Consider the following 25,853-nt stretch of genomic DNA (forward strand, 5'->3'; position numbering starts at 1 on the left):
ATAAAAATGTAAAGTAAGGTAAACATAATTCCATTGACGGCATTAACCTTTCTAGATATACTTTGCAGGTATACTTCGGTGTGTTTTTGTGTAGAAATCAAATTCTTTGGCAGTAGAGTTTCATTGTTGAAAAAAAAAATATATATATCCTTTTTCCTTAAAAATCTTTTCTGAATATGAGCTGGTGAGTTCTACTTTCATTTACTCTTCTGATTGCTTATAGAGCATTTTCTTTCATGGTTTCCATTTTATAAACAATCAGAAAATCCTGGCGCAGGTGAAGGCTGCTCTCTGAAATGGACACAAAATGGATAAGGAGTAGGAATGGAACTCTTCCCTGGATATTTGCTATTTATTTGTCTCTGACTTTATTTCTTGATATTCCATTGCTTAGATAGTGCCATTCTCTTTCTCAGAATTGGTATGATTATAATGCACAATTGTTTCTGATTATGATTTCTAAAAATTCTTATGTGCGAGTCCTTTATTCTGGCTCTTCGTGGTCAGGATTCTGCCATTTGTCGTGATTTTGTGACTTTGTTGTGATTCATGGAGACTTTGAAGAAGCCTTTTGTTGTAAAAGAAGGGGGTCCTTTAAGGACCATCGTAAAGCAGCAGTGGATTATTGACCATTGAAGTCATTGGAGACCAACAGCCAACTGCTGTTCATTTGTAATGAAGCCAGTTTCATCTGTGTGAAATTACTCTCTGCTTAAAGGCTGAGGCGTATCTATTTAAGGTAAGGAGCCCGGATGAAGTCAACAGGAATTCAGCCCCCAGCAAAGCCTTTCCTTCTAACCGTAGGTATCATCTCAAGGGCTGGCTTTTTAAAGAATTGGTGTTATTTGTAGTCAAGGTAGACACCGTAGGCAGCACAGCTGTGACTGCCAGGCAAAGTCACTAGGGGGATATTCATAACAAGGAAATATTGGCAAATAAATGATGAAGAAGGGGAGGAAATCCCCAAGACGTTAAATTGGAGCACTGTCACTGAGATGATTAATGGTGGTATGTATTTTAGTGAAGATGCTTATTTGGATTGTCTTGAAACTAGAGTGTACATTTAATGGTACCTATAAAAAAGTGTGTGGTGCATGAGCACGCAGAAGAGAAAAGGCTGTGGATTCAGATTTTATTTTCCTGATTGAGTATTTTGTTCAACTATGTCTTTGGCTCCTGGTTATGAGAAAGCTGGTTTTAATGTATATTCTATGTAGAAGTATATGTATTTTATATGCTTAATATTAATCAGCATTAATATGCCTCCCTTCCCTAGAGGATTGGAAATGTTTTATAAAAAAGATGGGTGTCTTTTCTACACTCTGGAGAGGGTGAATGTTATTAACGATAAGGAAATGGCGATCACTCAGATTTGCCTAGTCATCCTAGGCAAACAGGCCGGGTGGGCCATAGGGCTGCACTGTACAAGGCCAAACTTTCATCAATAATGGGATCGGTACGATTTTTAAAGAACTTCTCTGTCAATTTCTGATGAAGGGGAGGCTGTCTTGGAAGACCCTTTAGCTTTCAGTGTCAAGCCATAAATATCATGATTCTGTATAATGGATTAGCTTTTGCCGTAAGGGATCTTTTACCAATGATGGGAGGTGCATCTTTGGGGAAGTTACTTAACCTTTATGGGCCTCATAATAACTAGACATAGGAGGAGGTAAAAACGATATACAGAGGGTGCCAAAAAAAAATGTACACGCATTTTAAGAAAGGTATTAAAATTGTAACATAATGAATGATGCTAGCATTCATTTGATTAACGCTATCTTTTGAGTGAATGTCATACTACACACATTGCTACCGGAATTCAATTCAACTTCGAAAAGTAATACATAGATAACATCCCTTAAAATGTGTACATTTTTTGGCACCCTGGTATATTCCTACCTTCCATGAATTTAGTGTCTATTAGAACACCGGTTTTCAGTTTGGGGGCCCTAGTCAAATAGTGGGATATGAATCCAATTTAGTGGATCTAGATCAGAATTTTTTAAGCGAAATGGAAGAGAATAGAAAATTTTAGTGCACTGCACTTAATAAGGGTATGTTTTATCTTGTGAAACGTCTGTTTTTGTTTTGTGTGTTTGTGTTTATAAAACTGCATATATGTGTGTTCATAGGGTGGGTCGTGAGGTAAAATGTGTTTTATACTGTGTTTTACATCCGAAAAAGATTCAGAGCCACTGTAAGAGCGTTGAATAGATAAACATAATAATGTATAGCTGTTATATCATTACGCCTTCAGGGTACAGTAGGTTATAAAGAAAGAAATGGTTGGTTCTGCGGGAAGGGTTTTGGAAGGAAAAGTCTACTCTCTCTGGTCTCTTGTCTCCAGGATGTGCTGGAGACATCCTGAATGGCAAATTTCTCATTCCAGGATCCCTGACCTCATGTTAGTAACTTGAAATTGGGGGAAGTATTTGCACCTTGGAAATTGAAAAATGCTGCAAATCAGATACCCTTCTACCCCCAACTGGTGACTATATATTCACCAGCGTATCACTGCTCATTCCTTCCAGCTATAATTCTATAGCTTTGTAATTTTTTTTTACAAATTATGGTGAATTATCTTACATTTTAAAACATTTTATGTTGTATTTAGATGTTATGGGGAATTAGTAAAATAAATCTTTTAAATAATATTGAAAATTTAAAATACACAGGAATAAAAACTCTCTGATTGTTTCAAAATGTCTATAATTTATGAGTACAAAATAATGGTAGTTACCCTAACTTCTTACGTTAAGTGCTTATGACACAGCCAATTTAAAACTTCAGATTGTAACTGGTGATATTAAGTTTCTTGGCAAGGGATAGGAGTACAGTTTTTTTCAAAAACTGTAACCATATTATAAATATTTTACAACTGTCATCGTTTTATGTTAAGCAGTCATTTTGCTAAGTACTGAAACTTTTAGGTCCCAGACCCCGCCCTCCATTTTTAGCTGCCTTTATAGTTTGCAATAATACCTCTGGATTTTAGTGAACTCATCTGTAAAGTAGTAGATTTGATTGAGAGATGACAAAGTTCTTTCCACTTAAAACAATTGTCAGAGTCACTTTTTTTTTCCTTCCTATTTTCAAACATAAAAGTATAAGCAGTGTGGAGTCTGAAAAAAGAGAAAAAACACACCTCTCCAGAATAACTATGATAACTTTAAACTTTATTTTTAAAGAAAGGCAAATAAATATTTGAGTCAGAAGAAAGGAAACGTTCATGGACATGAGATGGAATTGTAGTAAAAGATCATTGAAAATGACCTTTGTTAATACGTAGTAATGAGGGAAGCCACGAGGTAGGAAAGAGTGAACTGAGAAAGGCCTTTATAACCTCAAAGTTTGTCACCATTCAGCCACCTGGTTGGACACTGCTGTTATTTGAGGAAGAGTGAGCATCGTTAAAGCTGTGTTCAAAAATAATCATTTCACCAATATTAGAAAAGACTGACTCTTGGGAAGACTGGAACTTATATTACTAACATTTATTGAGCATATGCTATGCCATTAAAATGGACACTGCAGTACCTATTTTAAACAGAGGGGTTTAACCCAGAGTTCCTAGTTTCAAAGTGTAGCCACAATGGAGAAGGGGTTTGTAATTGACTAGAGAGTGGTCACCTAAAGCAGAAGAGGCTCCTGGCAAAATTGTGAGGGTTGTTTTTGTTTCCTGTGTATTCCTTCCCAAGCTCCTTTTCCTCTTCTGTGAAATGCATTCCACCTAGGTCCCTGGTTAGTGTTTCATGCTTGGGGTCTTGTCTCCATGGGCATTTTTGCCGGTACCCCCCACTGCAGATCAGGTGTTGTTAACTGATAGCAATACCCTTCTCAGTGCCATTTGTATTTTAATATGCAGCTCCAAGTGAAAGAATCCAAGGGAAAAAAGCGAGTCTTCTCTAATAGAATAATTTCAGACATGACACCGGAGTGTTGGAGAAATTAATTTGGGACTGGTGGAGGCTGTATGTGTGTGTGTGTGACATTTTCTCCCTTTCCAGAAAACAAACAAACAAACAAATAAACTCAGCATGTGAGTGTTCTCCTATTCAGTACAGTATTAAGGCTGGCCTCGACAAAGAAGCATGGGTTTGGAAATGGGAAGTTTCATCAGACTCAAAAGAGAGAAGGAATTCACGTGGTCCAGGAATAGAAGAGCAGAATGAGTGAAGAAGGAAGGAACTGAACCAGTTCTACTCAGCTATATTGTGCAGACATTGCTAACCACAGGCATGTGTTACCCCGATTAAGGAACACCAGACAGGTGGCTCGTCAGGCAGGCTGTTGGGTGGGGGTGAATAGATGGTCACTGTGCTGAAGAGGAGGGAAATGTCAAGGACGATCCAGCCGGTTCTTTTGCTGGTTGTTTAACCTGATGGATTGATCGCTATTTTACAGTCTTCTTCCCTCCTCTCACCCCAATAGAATAATTTATGCCAGTTGTGTTTGGATCAGTAAATAAAAAAATTGAAAAAAGGAGAAATATACAATGAACTTCATAAAGAGCTCTGATAGAATCTGCATGTTAAACAGACATTGAACTTTGTAGCAAGAACTGCTTCAAGCCTTTCAACATCCAAATGAATTCTAATTTCCACATCATGCCTTTCAGACCTCAGCATGGTTTCTGGTGGTTTCTCCCTGTTAATTTTAGCATCACATCAATGATTTTTTGCCTGTAAATGACTTGAAGTCGCATATCTCGGTAACGTAGATGACATGAACGTGCGCGATTTAGGGCTAATATCAGAGTAGCTTAAAAAGGAACTGATTCATTCATCGAACAAATATATATTTTATTGTCATCCATGAGTCAGGTGCTGTTCTACATAAACTGACTTACTGAGAGGCGACTAAGAAAACCTCTGGCCTCCTAAGCCTGGAAGACTGAGATGTAAATAAGTTAATTGAGATTCTGTGTGAGCAGTAACTCGAGTGAGATGAGTGCAAGTTGTGGATGTGTTACCATGAACGCGTTATTTTTAGTCATCAAGGTGGGCCCTGAGGTCTTCATGATGGAGCAGACAACTGATTTGGGGGGGGGGCTTGATGTAGTGATTTGGGCTTCAAGATTGGTATTTCTGGTACAGTGCGTCATGAATGGCCCATGGCAGGAGCCAAGGACTGGGAAAGTGTGATAGGAGTTGAGGTTGAAGAGGAAGGGGGAACAAAGGCATGGGGGTGGCGTCCTATGAGCACCCTGGGGGGCGGGGTTTTAGGAAGGGAGCAGTGGGGCACAAACTGCAGGTTAGAGAATCACTCCGGGAGTAGCTTAGACCCCAGGCAGAAAACCTGCTGTGGGAGTGGCCCGTGGTCTCAGCTTTTCCTCTTTGTTTAGAAACTCATTTAGTGTGCTTTACATGGGAGAATGATGTGCAGTCGTGCTGTGTTTGTTAATCTGAACTTATTTTCAATTTATAAACATCTTGGAGGACTCTCCCTATGTGAAATCTCGTTGCGGGCCTGTCTACAAATTCATGGCTTTTCCTGGCTTGAGGTGCTCCATGTTTCATTTCTCCTCATAGACCACTTGTAATTCAGGATAAACGAATGCCAGAGAGTAAAACTGGACAGACACAGGGGGCATGATTTAAAATGGAAGAATATTAATTGGCTTCACCAGAGTGTATATTTTCATTATGAAAGAAGTGACTGCCTAGATTTTTAAAAATAATTGGTTGGTGACACACCTGCAGTGTGTCTGAGAACTCTAGCAACTTGAGAACAGAAAGTAAAGGTGAAGGTGAGAGGAACAGCTACAATGAACCTTTTGTAGGCATGCTGTTGAACTACAGTGTTCAAAATCACTAATGGGTTGTTTCAGAGAGGCAGAAAGACGAATGTGCTTGTGCACAGATTTTAAAAATAATACAGCACGTCTATACATAAACTATACTTTTAATAAATTCTCCTCACCTGACGCACAGCTTGTTCTGTATGTTGAGTTGGTAAATGTGTCTTCAGTGAACTCTTAGTTTATGTATTAGGGTGGAATAATAAGGCTTTAGTCTTTGACTATTTTAAGAGATCCTCAGGTCCACACAATAGTTCTTAATCATTGCTAGAGATGGTTAAACCTCCTGGCAATGAATCTGAGTTTGATCCCAGCCCTACAATTATTGATTCGATGTGGGATAGTGGCTAAGTTACTTAACTCTTGAAGCTTCTGTTTTCTCACCTCTAAAATGGGGGTAAGAATAACTATCTCATAGTTGTTTTGAGGATCAGTGAAGATGATAATGACTAATATTACTAACTTTTACCAGATACTGCTGTCAGGCAGTGGTTTAATGGTTTAACATTAATCCTTACAGTCCTTACAATGCACTTACGCTCTCAGGATGATCATTAGCACCATTTACAGACGAGCTAAGAGAGGCTTACAGAGATGAAGTAGCTCACGCAAGGTTCAGACGGTAGGATATGGGGGAATTTGGATCAGCATCACCACTCTGTGGCCCACTGGCCTCATCTACTCCCCCGTTCCCCTGCCTGCTTTTGTAAATAAAGTTTTATTGGAACACGGCCATGCCCATTCACTTATGCATCATGTCTGGCTGCTTTTGTGCTCCAATGGTGACAGAGTAGTGGTGACAGAGACCATATGGCCCACAAAGCTTCAAAGGTTAACTGTCTTGCCCTTGACAGAAGAAGTTTGCTGAATCCCTGCGTTAGACCTCAGATATAAGCTATAAACTACAAAAATGCTGATTATGGTGCGTGGCATATAGTAAGTACTCTCTAAATAAGTACTACTCTGTTACTCATCTAACTTCGGGTACAACTGTTTATCTTACAGAGCTCTTGTCTGCAAAATAATAAGCATTCAACCTCCAGCAAGATAAGCTATTATAACTATGGAAATGTTGAAGAATTTAAAGTTGATAAGGAATGCATCCTGAACTGTGTTATATTTACCATTTATTATTACGTTTTATGTACTATAAATGTGAGAAATTATATTTTCAGAGCGTTCAAAGTACAGTAGTATATTAAAGGGGATAATTGTGAATTTTAGTGACTACTCAGGGTCTGTGTTAAATTAATTTCACATCCCAGGAATTTTCATAGTCTTAGGAAATTTAAGAAAATATAATCTTCCTTATGAAAAATACATAAAAACATTGTGGAACTGCCACATATAAGAAAAACTATTATGATCTATGTTAAAAATACATACAAGTAGTGAGCTTACAATAGGGGAAAAAAAACCCCACCAAGATTTATCCCTTTTAATGAGAAGATGTATAATTAGTACACTTCCCCTAACAGTCTTACCACAAAGAAATGAGATTATAGTTTCAATTGAACCCTGCCCAGAACTTTTATTCCCATGTATTACTTGTCTGTTATTGAGTCAGAGAATTCCCTGTCCTCTGCTCAGTAAATGGCCTTGGGTTTGTATTACTTTGGAGCTTACGCAATGCACTGTGCTGGGCCTTCAACTTGTGTCAAGGGGATATTCTTGGACTTTCCTTTCACTAAAGGCCTTTGCCATGGCTGTGGTTTGGTGGCTGGAGTAGGGGTTATAGATTAGCTTATTTTCTGTTGGAACAGCTCTTTCTGAATAGACATGTAATACATTTTCATTCTGGAACATTTAGAAAATGCAGATATTCGTAAAGAAAAATCATTGTCATTTGTGACTGTACCACCCATAGATAGCCACCGTTAATAATTTGGTGTCTATCCTTAAATATAATTGTATATTTATATGCATATCATCTCCAGTTGGTGTATATCCATATGTAGAGGTATTTCCTTGGGAGTCCATCCACAAGCTGCCTCAGCTGGGAAATTTCTGGCTCCAAGTGTTCTAAATTGTGCAGGCCCTTCTGATTTAGGAGAAGCAGGAAGCCCCGTAGTCAACTTCCATATAGAAACCATGTTCTGCAGAGATTCCCTTTTTACATGACATATTTTTCCCATGTAATTTGTATCGCTCTTCTGAATTTTTATCACTTTCTTGTTGGAGGTGTTTTAATTCTTTTGTTTGAATTTACATTCCTCCAGTAAGAACTAGTGATATACTCATCAGTGGCATTAGCGATAAGATTTTTAGCAGAAAAATCCTTCCCTACCACCTCAATTATTTTTATCTAGATAGCCCATCATTTAAATGTGGAGATAGTTTTGAATGTTATAGGATGAATCTAACAATAAGAAGGGTGGTGGGCTAAAGAGACTTAGGGCTTTCTTAGATCAGAATATGTACAGGAGAAGTAACCGTTCGGTGATGGAATTTTCTGCCTGCTTTACAAAACTCATTCTCGCTCATGCCATGTCTGCTGCGTCATTCTCTAGGTTGCTTAAAGAGAGAATTCTGTTTGCTGTGTTCAGCTTTGAGATGTTTTGATCTAGTTCTCAAATCAGAGAGAGATCTGGGTCCTGTGAAGATTTTGGTTCAATGACCAGCCTGTAAGGAAGGTGACCACCTTGTAAGGAAAGCATTCTTGGGTGATTTTCCACTGGCAATGTCAAGACCTTTGTGATTCACCTATCAGTGTGTGATTCTTTGGAGGATTCTTTGGAATTGAGTGCTTGAGATTTATGTGATTAAATAGACTCTCATTGCATCTTATTTAAAACCTAATTTCCCTTCCCCTCCCTCCGCCCAGTTATACAGGATCCCTGCAATAAATACTAAATGCAATAGTATTTATATGTTAGATTCTATATAGACCTTACTCTTTGCTGTTTCTCACTTGGTACCAATGAGGAGAAGCCTGTTACTCACCAGCAATTCTCATCATTTGAAGTTCAACCACGTAAGCTTCCATAACAGCATCCTTTTCTTGATTATGGCCTGTCAGGGATGCTCAGAGTGCATATGCTGTGGTCTTGAAATCAGGAGGTACATAGTCTTTTTGATGATTCTTCTCTTTGTTTCCACTTGCCAGCTCCATTAAGAAAACTGTTTTAGGAATGACATTGAGTTATCTTGGCTCCGTCAGGCACGAAGCCTCCTGTCCTATGCATTTGAGACACCAGCTGGATCACCTAGCACAGACCCCATTTACAGTATTTACAGGGAAGTTTTGCTCGCTCTCTTCCGGGGAAGCAGCACGCTTTTCCAGGGAGCGCCTAACTGCTGGATGTCTTGCAAGGGGAAGATAAGCAGCAGCTCTGAGTCTCATCCCCTGGAGAGATTCATCAGGTGGCCCAAGTCTTGAATTAGTATCAGTGAAAGCAGTGGTATGTGTCACATGTCACATGTTTTGTTCAAGGAGAGATTTGGGGATACATCCCCTGGGGATGAGGGTAGAAGGTAGGGAGAGTTCCTGAGCTCTTGTAAAATTGATAGTCAATAAATTCATTTGATAGGAAGATTGTTTGCCTTTTTTTCTGAATGCTGCTTTCCCAGAGCTAGTAACAATTTATATGAGATTGGTGGGGATAAAGAATACTAATTTTTTTAAAAAAATTATCGAGGTATTGGTGAAAGACCTCAGGGAAGGGAAGAATAGAAAACTGAAATTATGGGCCAGCAGATTTTAAGTAGCGTATATTTTTACAAGGATCTAGTGGCAAGTTTGGTTCATTTGCACCATAAATACCTTTATTGGATCTGTTCAGGAGAAATTTGCAGGGCACAGATGACTGCTGTGGTACGAACTGTCCCCAAAATGTGAGGCTCTAAGATATAGAGAGAATAGAATGAACACAGTTGCATTTATTCTGTCATCAAAGGAAATACTCATTAATGCTGAGATCTTTCATTGTGAGGCTAAATTGATCCTTCTGGGGACAACAGAAGTTTTAACTCTTGACAGTGAATGTTTTAGTTTTATCATACCTGCCTCTGTGATAGCTGGTTTTTTTTCCATACGCAGTGATATGGATGAGGCTGAAATCAGAAGGAAAGGAAGTAACATGTGGCAACTTTGGTGTTTTGTATTCTCCAGGCATTATTGTAATTGTCCCAAACAATGATATTTGAAACGGGGGAGTTACATACCGTGTTTCCCCGAAAATAAGACCTAACTGGAAAATAAGTCCTAGCATGATTTTTCAGGATGACATCCCCTGAACATAAGCCCTAATGTGTCTTTTGGAGCAAAAATTGATATAAGACCCGGTCGTATTTTCAGGGAAACATGGTAGTCATTTTGCACTCGAGAAAAAGAAGAATCAGAGAAGTTAGGTGAGTTGCTCGTTTTACCCAGGTAATAATCTGATAACTGCAGCAGTCCAGTCCAGGTCAGGCTGGCCCAGCAGTTCATCCACTTTCAACTGGATGACATAAAAACATCCATCCTCTGTTCAAGGCTAGTCTACTGAAATCTATTTCTGCAAAATAAACCCTTATCTATAAAGGAGGGAAATTTGTCATATTTGTTTAAAAATTCACTGCCCTTTGGGTGCAAATCTGTGTACCCTCCAGTATGGGGGCAATTAGGTCTTCCCTTTGGAAATTACACTGCGTTTATCACAAAGACATGGATGAATCCCAAGTTTTATTCTCAAACTTGAGTTTTATATTCCCAAAGTACTTGATGTTTCGACTTGGTGATCCAGTTTTCATCAACCTCCACCTGCAATGAGACACTTACAGGCACTTCCTTGGATATTCCCAGTTAATCCTCAGAGGAACTGTTGTATCTCCATTTTACATGGAAAATGCCCCAAACCAACTGAACACAAACTTTTGAGTCCGAGCTTAAAGAATTTCACAAACTGCCTGGTGTGACCCACCTGCAAAGTGTGACCTCGATTTCCCAGTCTCCGATTCTGGACAGTGCAGCCATTCCCCCCAAAACAGAACCCCACATCTTCCTCAGAATGATCTCCTCCTACCCTGTACTTGTTTTGCTTTATCTTAAGTTTTCTAGTTATTCAGGCTTACTCTTGGAATCTTCTTCCAGTCTGCTGCTCTCTTATCTCAAAAATCCTGTTTGTAGAATGATGTCTTTTAAAAATACTTCCCTTCTTTTCCTATCCCCCTAATCTAAGCTATTATTGCATGCCTAGATTGTTACAGTCTCTTAATTAGTCTTATCTCCTACCCTATTCAGTTTGATTAAGTTAAATGAACTCTGGAGTCCTGCTGTATACAAAGTACCATGCAAGAGAATGCAAAAATTTTCCTTGCTGGGCTGCCTTATAAATACCAGATTAAAATATTGTTTTTAGCATATTTCCTTGCTCAGAATCATTGACTTCTCACGGCCTGGTATCTGTAATTTCAGTTCAGTGTTTAAAACTCAGTCTTGCTCTAGTGTCTGCCTCTCAGCCTCCCTCTTTCCCCTAAGATATTTTTCAACACCAGCTCTCTGCTCCTACCCATGGAACGTGTCCAGTTACTCTTGGTAGGCAAAATACATGTGTGGACTCTGTGCCTTTTCCTCATCCACTGTGGTTTCTTTTCTCTCTTAGTTGAATCAACACGTTAATTGGGTACCTTCTATAACCAGGAACTATTGTTTGGAATATATCAGTGAACAAAGACGAACATCTCTGCCCTCAGCGTTAGAGGGCATTAGAGACAGGCAGTAAACCACAAACGTTAGAAACCAAGTAAATCATATAATCTGTTATGTGGTGATCGGTGCTATGGAGCAAAAATATAGAAGGTTAAGAAGGAATTCAGAGTGCGGAGGTGAAGGTGTGTCGGTTATGGTTTCACACAGATAAGGTCCCATTTAAAAAGATGATACTTGAGCCAAGACTAAGGAAGTGAGGGTGCGGGGCTCCCAGAGAGCCAGGACAAAAGCTTGCAGGCAGAGCGGACAACTGCCGTAAAGGCTCTGAAGCTGAGGTGTTTTTGATGTGTGCGAGGACCACAAGGGAGGCCACAGTGGGGGGCACGGAATGAGCCAGGACGAGAGGAGCAGGAGACAGGTCAGAGTACCTGGGAGCCAGCACACAGGACCCTGGCAGGCCTGCTCTGGCCTTTGGCTTCTCCTCTACTTGAAATGGGGCCTTAGGAGGATTTCGACTTGAGTCACTTACGTTTTAGAATCAGTCCAGCTGCCAGCCGAGTATATATGTATATGCTTCTAGGGGTTGAGGGTGGATGAAGGAAGACTAGCTCAGACTATTATAGTAGTCAAGGTGGCTCATGCCATGGCCATAGAAGTGCAGGTGGTGGACTGAGCGGGGGTATAAAAGAGAAAGAGGGAAGTTACCGAATCCAAGAGTAAATCCTAACGCATTCATTCACTCTGTATCACATGTGTGGTGCCATTCGTTTGTATATATGTAAATAAATACCTCTTAGGAACTCATAAACTGAGAGGGGAGACGTGACAGAAACTTAAAAGTGAAAGGATAAAAATCTGTGTGCTTGTGTGTGTGTGTCTTAATAAGAGTGCAAATTCCTTAAAGGTAATCACTTATTCACTCCACAAACCTTCTTAAGGCACTTATTAAAGCCTGTGATTGTCTTATCTCCTCAATCGTGCTCAATGCAATTAGAGGCAACTTCAGTGCCTGTGGATAAGTGCACAGGCTCTGATGGAGACTGATGTATTCAGGCCCTAGTTCCATTATTTATTTGCTGCGCGATCTTGAGCAAGTTACATAAGCTACCTGGTCCCCATTCTTCTTACCTGTGAAATGATGACAGTATTCTCTCTACTAGGGTTTACCACGGGGAGTAAATGAACTAATACATGGAAAGTACTTAGAACAATGCCTGGTACATAGTAAGTGCTCAAATACTGTTTACCATTCCTTAGTAAGTGTTCAGGAAAAATCAGTGAAAAGAGGATTAACATTTGGAGTGACTTTCCTCTCTTAAACACCCATGTTTGAAACCGGCCAAGTTGCATGGGTAATGTGAATAATAAGGTCTCTAGTAAGCATTGCTTTCTAGCTGACGGTTAAAAAATAACACGAGAGAATTGTATTATGATCAGTCTGATTAGCTGTCTCTCCTTAGGAGTGGACATGGAGGCTGGTCAGCATCCCCTCTGAGTGCATTTGATTGACAGACTGGCAAACAGCTTTTAAATACCTAACTCATACACACACGCGCACAAAAATCAATGTTTTCTTATTATATTTTAGCTTAAAATGTTGAATGTGTATTAAAATGAGAAAAATAATTTTCGCGATAGATACGACTTTGCTAGTACATAAAAGCAAGGAGATCACATCAAGAAGGGAATATTATTTTTTTGCCCCAATACAGGAAATTACTATTCTTCCCTCCATGTTTATATGTTGATACCTAATATCTCCCTTCTTTCTTTTTCCCCCTCTCATATGGTTGTTTTTCCTTTCATCTCTCTTATTATCAGCAACTAATTTGGCCTCCAAATCCAGGAAGGCGCAGTGTGTTGCTGCTATGGAATTCATGCAGACAGCTTTAGTGTCAGAGGTGGTTTGAAGAGCAGCTTAATTCTGCTTTCATTGTGCCTGGTACTTCAGCGAGGCGCTCAGGTTCTGTTTGAGCTCAGCACTCCTGGTCCCTTTCTGTACCTCCTAGATAGCAATGCAGAAAGCGACTGTCAGTGAGTAACAGGTAAATATTGAACAGGGAAGTCCTTTTGATTAACTTTGTGGATCATTATTTGAAAGTAGCTTGCAATCAGACCAGCTCCATCACTCATCATAGCACGTGGCATGAGGGTCAGAGTACCAAGCTGCCAGTTAGGAAGATGAGGTTGCATTCTTTGTCTGTATCTGGGCCTGCATTCATGCAGTGCTGGTCTAGTTATAACTATCCAATGAGCCAAAGTGGTGACTCTTGACCACAATAGGGATGCAAGATATGTAAGATGATGACGCACAAAGAATGCTCAAAAGGAACTTTGTGCTATTTAGCTATAGATGCATATTTATAATAACTTTTTAAATTATATAACAGTATAGATGCTCTTAACTTTTTATCCAGATTCAGAAATCTTTCTCTAGTATGAAATTTAGACAGGTAAGGAAGGCTGAAAGTGAATTTTTGATCTTAGTAATGTGTGCTCAAAAGAAGTAATTTCAGCACCTATCCACTTTCCTAGATTTCGTCTATACCACCTACTGGGCACAAATGACAGGTTTGTTCCGTAATGAATTTGCTGTTAAGTGAGTCTGATCCATCCATTGAACCTCATGATAAATTAATGGTTTATTATTGTTTGGACCCACAGTCTTGTCATCATTATTACTATTTTGAGCTTCCATCAAGGAATATGCATGGGAACGTGGTAAAAAGACAGATGGAACTGAATAGAAAAGATAGCCTTCTGCTCTCAAACATTTCTAGGTCAACTCTTACAGGGTCATAAAACCATACAAAGAAACTGTGATTAGGTTGTTCACGAATCTTCAGGAGAGACCCAATTCAGGGGTCAAATAGGCAACTCCAAAATGTTTCCATAAGGTTAATGTTTTACAGTAAATATTTCAGTTGAGTCTTTTAATCGTTGAGATACAGAAATATTTAGAAAACTAATAATTAAGATGATTAAAATGACCAATGACAGCAATGCAAATCTACCTCCTTCTTACCCTCATTCTAGAGCAATAGTTAGCAGGTAGGCAGTTTATGACATTTTAAATGTGTAATTACAACATTTTAAATTCATTAGATGGATTAATGTCATTGTTACTTGCTGTTTAACATTTATGAACCACAAAAGTGACAAGATCTATATAAAGAATGTTGGGTGGAATCTTAATTTTATGTGTCACGTAAGTGTTAACCCCATATCACCTAGTCAAAATAACAGCTGAAAAATAAAATAATTTTCTGAAAATTGTGAAGAAGTACAATATAAAATAGTCATGTTAAGTAGAACTGTAAGCTATACATTTCCATCACATTTCTGAGGAGATTCCATGTTGCTATTCTTTTTAAAAATGTGTTTCAATTTTGCTTTTAAATAAATAGTGGAAAATATTAATATTCTTTCTCTTTAGTTATAATATTCTAGACTAATTGATAGGAACATCTCCCCACACCACCCCAAAAGGAAAAGGATTTGAAATTTCATTTAGAACATCACCTCAATTAGACAAGTATTATTTACAGAGTAATGTGTCAGAAAATCACTATATTACATTTTGAAATTTAGGTAAACCTATAATATGCATGCAGAATACACAATAAGTTGAAAATTGAATTTAACAAATTTGAAATGTCCTTACAATAGAAAGACACTGAATGCTTATGCTGCTTAAAGAGCAGCATGGGCTACTATGCTCATCTCTTCCCCCAGGGGACCCAGGATCTAATTTGGATGAGGTTCTGAGTGAACATGTGTTAGGTGGTCCCATCCTAACCCACACCACAAAACTAGAACATAATTTGACATAAATCTTTGTTTAGAACTGAAATAGCAGGGGATGCTGTGGGTCCGGATGGAATTGGCAGGGCTGTGTGGAAACGTGCACACATGGCGTGGTATCCAGCAGAGCCAGTACTTGTTGGTTTTCTTGAAATTATAGGTAGTGAATTCAACACCTAGTCTCTCTTCATGGGACAGGAACGTTGGCATGCAGTATTATTTTTGTAGGCTTATTACTCATAATTGGCATTTTAGTTATACGAAAAAGAAAATTAAAGAATATATACATAAAATAAAAATATATGTTACTTCAATTTTTAAAATGTCCTAATGATTTCCACATTCTAAAAAGGGTTTTATGTTATATTTATATCATAGCAGAAAACAAAATCCATTAGACAAGGATTCTTTAAATGATAGTGATATCATTGCTGGCTTTTAATATTCCAATTTAGTTACTAGACAACTTGGTGATATTTTATTTAGGGAAAATGGAATTTATTGGAGGATGTGGTAGTTTTGAAGGTTATATGGCTCCATTCGGAAACAAATATTCATTTGTCAAGGAAATATTTATCATAATTTGTGAGAAACTATAAGATTTCTCAATCTAAAGGAATTTTCAGGCCAGCAGGGAAACTAATATATATTATGCAATAAATTAATGCGATAAATATTTATTGAACATCTACTAAGTGCCAGGCTTTGTTCTAGGCCCTGGGTATTCAGTGATAAACAGGACATCCAGAGTTTCTACAGCATGGAGTTTATACTTGATTAAGGAGGACAGAAAATTTACAGATACATGTATAATTTAAAGTAGTGCTCTGTAGTATAAAGGAAAAATAAATCAGCGTAAGGGGATGGAGCATAGATGCTTTTGCTATTAGGTTGGTGCAAAAGTAATTGCGGTTTTTGCAGTTATTTTCAACCTTTTAAGAGGTTGAAAGACAGAGCATGCTAAATGACTTAAGGATGGTGTAAGTCTCTCAGTTCTCTGTGAGTCCAGAAGAGCAAGCTGATTTATGGCTGTGGAGAATTGGGAAACTTCTTGGGGAAGGTGGAACTTAAGCCATGAACAAGCCATGTTTGCATATGATAGAGGATGGAAACAAGTGTTTGTATTCAAGGTTGATTGGAAATAAGAAGGGGTAAAATTGATGGGACCTTGAAGAAGAAGGAGAGGAATTTCAGGTGTTTTCTATGGTTGCAAAATACTGAAGGATTTGAGTTGAGGAATAGTGGATGGAGTATGTGGGATTTTTCTGGCCTCTGTGTTTGCATGGAGTGGATATGTCATGAGAGTGTTATAATCAAGAAGTGAGAAGTCTGTATCTATTGTCTATTTGCACTGACTATTTTGAGATTTGTTTAAGGTCTATTATGTGAGTATGGGGTTGGGTAGAGGGATCATGTGATCTCTTGACTCATGAAAGCGACTTGAAGACCAGAAAGTTTGAGAATCACTGTTTTAAGTCCGGTGTGCTGGCTGTGGTGTATATAATTGCCTACGTTTTTTTGTTTTTTTTTTTTAATTTTACTGGGTACTGTTGGGGAACAGTGTGTTTCTCCAGGGCCCATCAGCTCCAAGTCGTTGTCCTGCAATCTAGTTGTATAGGGCTCAGCTCAGCTCCAAGTCCAGTCGCTGTTTTCAATCTTTAGTTGCAGGGGGCGCAGCCCACCATCCCACGCGGGAATTGAACCGGCAACCTTGTTGTTGAGAGCTCGTGCTCTAACCAACTGAGCCTTCCAGCTGCCCCGATTACCTACATTCTTCAACAGGATGCAATCAGGAAATACTTTTTAAAATTGTATATATTGATAGAGAGCCAAGAACTCATGAGACAGCAAACAATTTTGGGCACTAATAGACAGCCAAAAATGGTTCATAGATTAATTATTGTAAGATATGGCCACTATTTAACTTACATCTTACTACATAAGAAGAAAATGCCCCTTAATATTATAGGATGGAGGGGCCGACATAAATGAGTGATCAACAAATAGTGACCTTCAGCTCTGTTAGTAAATGTTGCCTGTGACTTAAGGTGCCAATCAAGCATAACACATGCTTCTTACAGGTGGTGATACAGGAATGACAGACACATCATTTCTGAAAGATGGATCACGGCATGAGAATAACTATGTAGATGTGTTCGGTAATGGCAAAACCAACTTGTGTGATCAATAGTCATTTTTTTGACAGCCACCGTATTGAGGAGAGAATTGCCAAAACATTTTTCTGACCTATTTTGATTATGAAGTCTTAAGATTCACACCCTTATTAAGTTAATTCCTACCTCCATTTAGATTAACAGTTGAGAAGGAAAAATTCCATTTTAATCATAATTTCCTTAGACTTTGTAACTGAAGTATTGTATTTTATTTTGTGCCTCAATCTATAGGCCTTTCTTGAGAGATGTTCCATCATAAGATGAGGGTTTTCACCTTTTAAATCATAAAGTTACATTAATTATTGGAACACAAGCATCCCAGGACTAACCTAGTTTTTGTAGGATTTCTGATAGTTTTTATACACTGGTTTTTGTAGGAATTCTGACTTAACTATTTTAAACTATTTTAAGGTTTTGTGTAGTTAATACTACAGAGGATGTGTGATTTCTACAAAAAGAAAGAAAATATTTGGGCTACTGGGGTCTCTGTAGAGTCCTTCTACGTTTTCATGATAGAAAAACTTAAAGAACATGGGTATGAGTGTCTTATGCAATTATTAGCAATAGGGTAAGCCTCTTAGCTTGTGTCATTTTAAGACATTTTAAAACCTTTGTTTGGAAATCATATTTTCTTTGTATTTCATAGATATGATCACATCATTAAAGTTCTTCATGACCTTCGTTTTGAAGGTGTGTCTTACCCTTGCTATCTTTTTTCTCTTCTTACCTTAGCTCATGAAGCTGACATACCATAGTACAACTAATGCTAGAATCTTAGTTGAGCTTTCCACAGTTCCTTTGGTCCACGTGCCAGTCATTGCAGGAACACATTTTATAGCAGCTCCTATTAAACAAAAGAAACACTAAGAAAGCTGTATCCTGTATGCTAAATATTGGCCACTGAGCTGGCATAAAAGGGGGAACTTAAAACTATGAGTTAACTTCTCTAAAACACTTGTTTAGGGAGGCAATGATATAAGGAATGTTCATAAGTTTACAATGTAGTAAATGTTTGATAAAGTGTATTTACAGAGTCCATAAGAATCTGTATTTTGTTCAACTAAGATTTTAAGATTTAGTTTTGTATTTTGTTAATAAGTGGAATCAGAGATTGAGTTACATTAAAAAATGAAACTCGGTTTTTAAATCATTCACAATTCTATATGCCACTTTGTTTCTGTAATAATTAGCTTTGGTATTTGAAATTCTCATCTAATGAAACAAACACCCAGTTTGTGTAAATCACATGCATTTTTACATTTGCTGTATTCCTCACCAGACTAAATATCATTAGGTAAGAGAGAAAACCCCAGTCTTCTCTTTCTATTGCTATCTCTCCATCAGTCCACCCTAAAAATCTAAAAACAAGGGTCTTTGTCTTTTGTCATCAGTTTATAATGAAGACAGGTTGATAAGCATAAATAAGACCCCGTATCCCAAGAAAAAAAGTATAGGAGAATTGTAGAATTGCGTAGAGAATTGCATAGGGTATCCTGCTCTAGAAAGTAGGGAGCTGCAAGATGAAAAGCCACCTGGAACCCTTGAGCTGGGGGATTTTTTCCCATAGACACCATGTTACCAATTACATAAAGAGGAATATAGACTTCTTGTGAGTTGATAAATGGAGAATGGGAATCATTTGCTAGGTTGTTTTATGGTATTTGTTAACAATATTTACCTTCTTAAATTGATTCAGCATAATCCTTACCGCCGCTTCCCTTCATTTCCGGAAGCCATAGAGATAATGTGGTACTTTTATAAAGCCTTACATGGCACTGAGAAATGGGTTTTTGCCTTAGCTCAACAGAGCAGCAAGATTCTATTAACATAGACTTTGGAACATTTGAGTTCCCATAGGGTACGGAGTGTAGTTGATAGGACACGACTTGCCTTCAACAGTTGTTTTAACAAGATATCCTTCATATGCAATCTTCTGAGCTACCAGGCATAACTGAGTCACGTGAGCAAGAAACGCTATTGGCAGCATGCTTGACTTTCATCTTTATCTGATTAATCCCAAGAAGTGTGTTACCAACAAAATAGTTTCAACTGAATATATGTGAGACAGATACTTATTTTTAAAATGTCTATAACTTTATAACAACTGTTTTTAGTGGGTGCTATTTTTGTTTTACAAAAATGTTTTTCTACATTCCTTTCAAAGCCCCCACAGAAAAATGTCCAGGACTTTGTATATCTGGTATAAAGAGGCTGGATGTTATTTATTCATGTCATAACTATTTATTGGGCGTCTACTAAGTGCCAGGCACTGGGGGATACAATAGTGGATAAAACAGGCCAAGATGTGGGCCCTTATGGTACTTAACATTCATGTGGGGAGAGCAGACAAAAGCAAATGGATCAATTAGAGGAAATACATGAAGGGGATACAGGCTGTGGAGATGGCAGTGAACAGGAACGTGGGCTAAGGAGACCTGGAGACCAGGGTGGGGTTCAGTTTTAAATGGTGTGGCTAGTAAAGGCCTCCCTGAGACGGTGACAGTTGAACAAAGTTCCTAAGGATATGCTGGAGTCCCCTCTGTGTATCCCTTGGACTCACCACCCGGAAATGTGTTAGTCCCGGTCAGCTGACTGCGTTGCTGATGCTTACTCTCTCCAAGGACGTTCTGTACCCTGCATTTAAATGTTCTCTCTGACACTTTACATTCTGTTTTATATTGTTTTACTTTTGGGGGGAAAAATGGATTCTACAGAACATTGAGCTCATTGGATGAAAGGTGCTGTGAATTTTTTTTTTAAAAGCATAAATCAAGCCTCCAAAAGTATTCCAAACACTTTAACAAGAAATTTTTGTAAATGTTTAAAAGTGTAAAAGAAAAACTTTCCCACTCTAAAAGTGGTATTTTAACTATTTTACTAATTAACACTTTTCTTCTACTTAGCACTTTCAGGACTTGATTTAATTACAGTTTATAGTACCTTAAATGGTGTTTTAAAATGAGTCAGTGTTGCTTTGCTCAAAACATTGCTGTTTTTTGTCCCTTTTGGCTTTAGTTTATATGAAATACACCATTTATTTTACTGCCAGAGTTGTCATTGAGATACATGTAGTACTGTTACTTGGAATATGAAACTGTGACTAATCATTGAAATATTAGATGTACACTTGTTTTATAATCCCAAGGACAGAGTTAATTGAGTGCTTGTTTTCCATAGTAATATGCAGATAGTTGTTATTTGGCTCTGGGCTTAGATATAAAATGAATTCTGTCTGTTCTGAATTTGAAGACTGCATTTGAATTGGCTCCCAAAATATTGTGACGACTCCTCTTCCGAAGAGGTGCCTGCATTGCTATCTCTGGTAATCATTAGTAGAATCAATTAATTTAGAATCATTTGGTAAGGTGCACAGTCGTGTCCCACCAAAAATAGATTCATTAACCATAGATTTCCAAAAACCATAGGAAGTCACACATAGATTAAGAGAAAGCAGAGTAGTAAGAATTTTATCAGAGAATTTTTCTCTTTACCTGAAATAACCTTAGAGTCACACAAATTGATGTACTGTGAAGTCTACTTATATTTAAGGTGGGGTGGAAGAAAATCTTGGAGAGCAAACTATTATTTCCCAGCATTGCTTCCTTCCTGGTAGAAGTCACATAAAAAGAAGAAAGAATTTCTCGACATAAATATGCAGTGCGTCACATTTCTTACATTTCTTAAAGCAGTAAAATTTTGGAAAATTAGTTTCAAATAAGGATTTCTCTTAACAGAGTTAGATTTAATAACAGAAAATAATTGGGAATTACTTGAACCAACATTTCTAACAAATTGTATGAGACCTCTGGAATTATATTCCCAAATGTAAATGCCTCACTGCTCCTTTGCTGGTGATATCTGCCTTCTCTGTGAGACTTAAACCCCAATTTACCTTGCTAGTAATTGTGCATGCACATTGAGACACAGTACTAGGATGGTTTAGATTGCTTCCTTCTGCACTTAGTTGTGGGGTTATTTGCAGTATTGTTCTTCACTGAAGGGAGAAATACATAGTTACTTATACAGAAAATGCTTTCCTTTGATTACCATGTTTTTCTCCGTCCAAAGTGAAGCATACTCTCACATACACATACCTCCTATATACATATATTTTCAAGGTTCACTTCCTTGAATCCTGAATTGTGCTTTTGCTTGAACTGAATTCCTCTTGCATGCACAGTACCATTGGCCAATAAAGATTTGGAAAATTTAAAAATGTATTTGTCATCCACCAGAAATTTACATGTAATGTTGCTGGGAAGACAAGGTAGGAAGGAGATCAGCGTTTTGAATTAGGCACATAGTTCGAGCTGATGATTTTTTGGATGAAAACAGAAAGACCCAAATATATTGGTAACTACACATAGCTGAGAAGTAAGTGGTAGCAGACAGGGGAGTAGATAGCTAATTGAATGCTGCAGTGAGCCTTACCACTAATCAGAACAAAGTTCAGAGAAGAGTGAAATCAGTGAAAGCTGAAGGAAGTCTCTATAGAAGAAAATGAAACTTGAATTCACCCCAGAGGCTTTGGGGGTTGGGGTAGGCATCTGAGATAAGAGAGCCTCATGAACAAAAACTTGGAGGCAAAACTGGGCATACCCTGTTTACATTGTCACGTGGACAGGAGGAAGCCTTGGGAGGCCGTTGCATGCGAAGGGAGTGACAAACATCACAGGAAAAGCTTGTAAGATCTGAAGGAACAGCCTGCATGTAGGGAGTCCATCCAGAGGCTATTGCAATCTTTAAAAGCTTGCTTCTTCTGTTTACAACTTTACTCTGGTTCCTGGTTAAGCACTGCTTACCAGATGAAATTTTGTCATCCTTTCTTTTCACCTGCTTTTGCTTTCTGAATACTGTTTCCCCAAGTGTTTACCGTGTTTCTCCGAAAATAAGACCTAACCGGAAAATAAGCCTTAGCATGATTTTTCAGGATGATATCCCCTGAACATAAGCCCTAATGCGTCTTTGGAGCAAAAATTAATGTAAGACCCGGTCTTATTTTCGGGGAAACATGGTAGGTGTTATTTGAAAAATGGGTGGTGGTTTGGCAAGCACTTGGTTAAATAAAACTAACGGGCTTCTTTACCAGTTATGTACATCGTTAATGAACTGATGCACAGGGTGATATTACTGGAAGGGAACTGTGTCACGTAGCATTTCCCTAAATGAATTTGTCCATAGAACTGTTTTATTTTAAAGCGTTACCAGTGGGACTAGTATTCCTTGAACATACTCATCAAGTGGGAGATGAGAATTTTAGAACTTTTAAAATAAAAACACAAAGCCGTCAACACACCTGTAGAATTGAAATATCTTCCCAGTTTAAGAGAGGAAAAGAGGCCAACTTTTTTTTTTTTTCCAGTTTATTCTCAAGTACTAAAGGGTATGGGAGGCCATCAGCTGCCAAACAGGAGGCGCTGTTTCAACTCTTAATTTTAGCTAGCCACCTCACATTGCTCTATGTTCCCACATACCGCAAAGAAGTCATTTTGTGTAAATAGAAACTTTTCCTACTTCGCCAAGTGAGAGGAGCCGTCGTTAGGCCTGTTTTCCCCCAGCCTGGTAGCTCCTTTGCACAGGTACTGCACGCTGTAGAGGACATCTCCCCAAACCTTCCCGTGCCTTGATTTAACCCTTTTGCATCTCTAGTTTAAACTGGCTGCAGATTGCTGCTGTCCAGGATTAACTGAACTCCTGCTGCGACCTGTCTCGCTAGCTCTCCCTTCTTTATTCACCAGAACTGGACAGCACTTGTCTAGTTTCATGGCCAACGGGAGCCACCTCTTTGCAGCCCTGGGTGTCCATGAATCAATTTGTATTGAACCACTTTGTGTGACAATCCTTGGGGCACACTTGTGTATTTTGGGTTATTTTGGTGCTCGCAAAATGGAATGCTCTGGAGGGCAAACTTACATTGTTACCTTGGGCTGATTTATAGGACTTTTTCCTGGAAGGCCGAACTTGCAATGATTTCTCTTTAAAGATTTATTAAAAGATCAATTGTCCCCAATGAGTGGTCATGCCAGTGAGAAATAAGCACTGTTAAAGCATCCATGGAAAGGAGAATTGTGTTATAAATACAGCCGGTACTCAGTGAATAGTGGTGACTGACTGGTTTGTGGATGGCCCAAGAGAATTGAGGTGAGTCCCAGGAGACTTGGACTGATTGAAAATTTAAAAATGCTTGGATCTCACTGTGTTCCGTGAAATAATTATACTGATAAGAAAATCTTGATCTGTATGCCGTAGAGACCTTAGTTATAGAAGTCCTTAGTTATAAGAAGGGGATGGAAGCCTAGTGGAGGGAAGGCACATAAGGCTGGGGTTGCTTAAAAAAGGAAAGAACAAATGTGACATTGCAAGGCCATTTAGACTTGACTTTTGAAAGTCGAGTTTTTCTGAAGACTCTCTGAAAATGTGATTTAAAATAATTTCCTAGACCCTACCCCGTTTACCCTTTGTGTACTCTTGTTTCACTATAGTACATTCTACCAGTTGTGTTTCATTCTGTTGATTTGGTGTTTCTTCCTTGTAAATTTTATGTTGTGAAATTTAAAAGACAGGAATGAGTTGTATTTATCCAAATTTCAGCGTTTAGTACCTCAAAACTAGCAGTTGCTTAAGAAATGACTCCTTCGGATCGGCAGTGTAAAGCAGTGAGTGGTGAGACAGCTTTGGGCTGACTCAAGTTTAATATCTCAGTTCTGCTCCCTATTCCCTTTCTGCCTTGGGGCTTGGGGTTGAACCTGCTCAGACTGTTTTCCCATTGGTATAATCCAAGTAATAAGCCCTACCTTATAGTGTTGTGAGATTTAAATGCTCTGTTGGATTTAAATAGCACCAGGTATGGCATTAAATACTCTGTAAATTATAGCTGTGATTCTTAAAGTAAATTTGCCTTCACTCTATAGCAGAGAAAGAGATGAACTGTTTAAGCAGCCATATAAGCGTAAAGGTGACAAAATGTGGCCATTAGAGTTATGTGCCCACATTACTGAAGACCCAACTGGACCTTAATAGAAGTAGTAGTTATACTGACAACTAACTACAAAAGCCCCAACTTTCTTTGGAGAGAGGTGTGTTCTTGTTCTGTGGGGACTGTAGGAATATCCAGTTCCTTATCCTCTTCCTCTCCCTCCGAGGCTTAACATGCTGTAAGTTGACTTCCATTCAGAAATGTCGCCTCAGAAGGAGAGGGTAATGAAGCCCTCTTTTACTTCCAGGGGAAATAGTGCAGATAGCGGGTGTGCAAATGGCAGTCTGAACAAACTCTGTATTTTCCTTTAAAAATCTTAACACTTCTTATCTACTAGTCATCTTCTTACTGAGAGAAAATTGCCATGTCTGGTATTTAGGAGCCTCTCAGAGATTTAAAGCATCTCCGTTTTGACTCTACAGTCGTTGTGTTCCTGAACACAGAATCCCAGTGGGTTCCCCAATGTAAGAAACACTGTGGGGACCCTAGGGGTTCTGAGGAAAGATGCTGATTTCTTTCTATCTCATCTCTCTACCCACAGTAATTGAGCAAGGAATGTATACTCTTTTTTTTTTCCTAGAAGACTGCTGATGGTCCTGAAAACTGGGATTAATACTGATGTTCCCTTGAGGTGATACAGTCACATCACCAAAAGCAAAAATAGTTTTGCTCACTTATTTCCAAATGTATTAGACTACATTGCCTGCATTGTGTCGACTTTAGTTTTCATGCCATCAATACCACCATCAGTTTTGATTAGATATTATCACTGATAAGGTTTAGTTATATGAATTCATAGCGTACGAGTACATAGCTGAGGTAGTCTCAGAATTTTCTCTGTATTCTTGGATCTGTATTAAGTGCAGACTGTGGGACCCAATAGTCGATTAAAACCAGTGTAAGAAAACCTCAGTTTAGGAATGGGTTATATTCTATGAGTTGGGAAGTTAGTGCTTTGGAATCCTAAAAGGATTTCCCCACAAAAACAGTGTTATAGGTGGAGGGCAGGCTAAACCATTAAAAAAATATAAACAATTCCTTAACACTCACTGCACTGAGTCTCTTGGCAAGGAAGTCTTGAGAACCTCTTTCCAAGTCTTAGAATAATGCCAGAGGGAGGTGGAAAGGAAAGAGAGGACCCTTGAGGTTACTCTGAGTGTAGAGAGGGAATAGCTAGTCTTGTGGCAGTGAAATTGATGATGAAAATAAAAAAGGAAACACCAATGGAAACCGCCTGCCCTCATACGGGAAAGCGCCTAGTAAACAGGTGATACTGGAGAACACTGTGTTGATTCATTGGGCAAATACCTATCAGTGCAGTGATGGGAAAGCAAAATGGTGACCTTGCTGGTGATGGCTGTGGCCTAAGATAAGAACAATACCTGACACCAGGATGTTTCAGTTGTAGTGAAGCTAAAGGTTGCCTTTATCCAGAAGGGTCTTGTAGTTCTTCAGAATTTGATTCTTCTA

The 25,853-nt window shown here is 38.6% G+C and overlaps 1 protein-coding gene across 10 annotated transcripts in view; it reads left to right on the forward strand.

Moving 5' to 3' along the window:
• The window catches only part of NPAS3 (neuronal PAS domain protein 3), an 848,147-nt gene that overhangs the window by 111,709 nt on the left and 710,585 nt on the right, over positions 1-25,853 (forward strand). The gene's annotated exons all lie outside the window — the stretch shown is intronic.

This window comes from Rhinolophus ferrumequinum, chromosome 6 (genome assembly GCF_004115265.2).
Source record: "Rhinolophus ferrumequinum isolate MPI-CBG mRhiFer1 chromosome 6, mRhiFer1_v1.p, whole genome shotgun sequence".
Classification (NCBI taxonomy): domain Eukaryota; kingdom Metazoa; phylum Chordata; class Mammalia; order Chiroptera; family Rhinolophidae; genus Rhinolophus; species Rhinolophus ferrumequinum.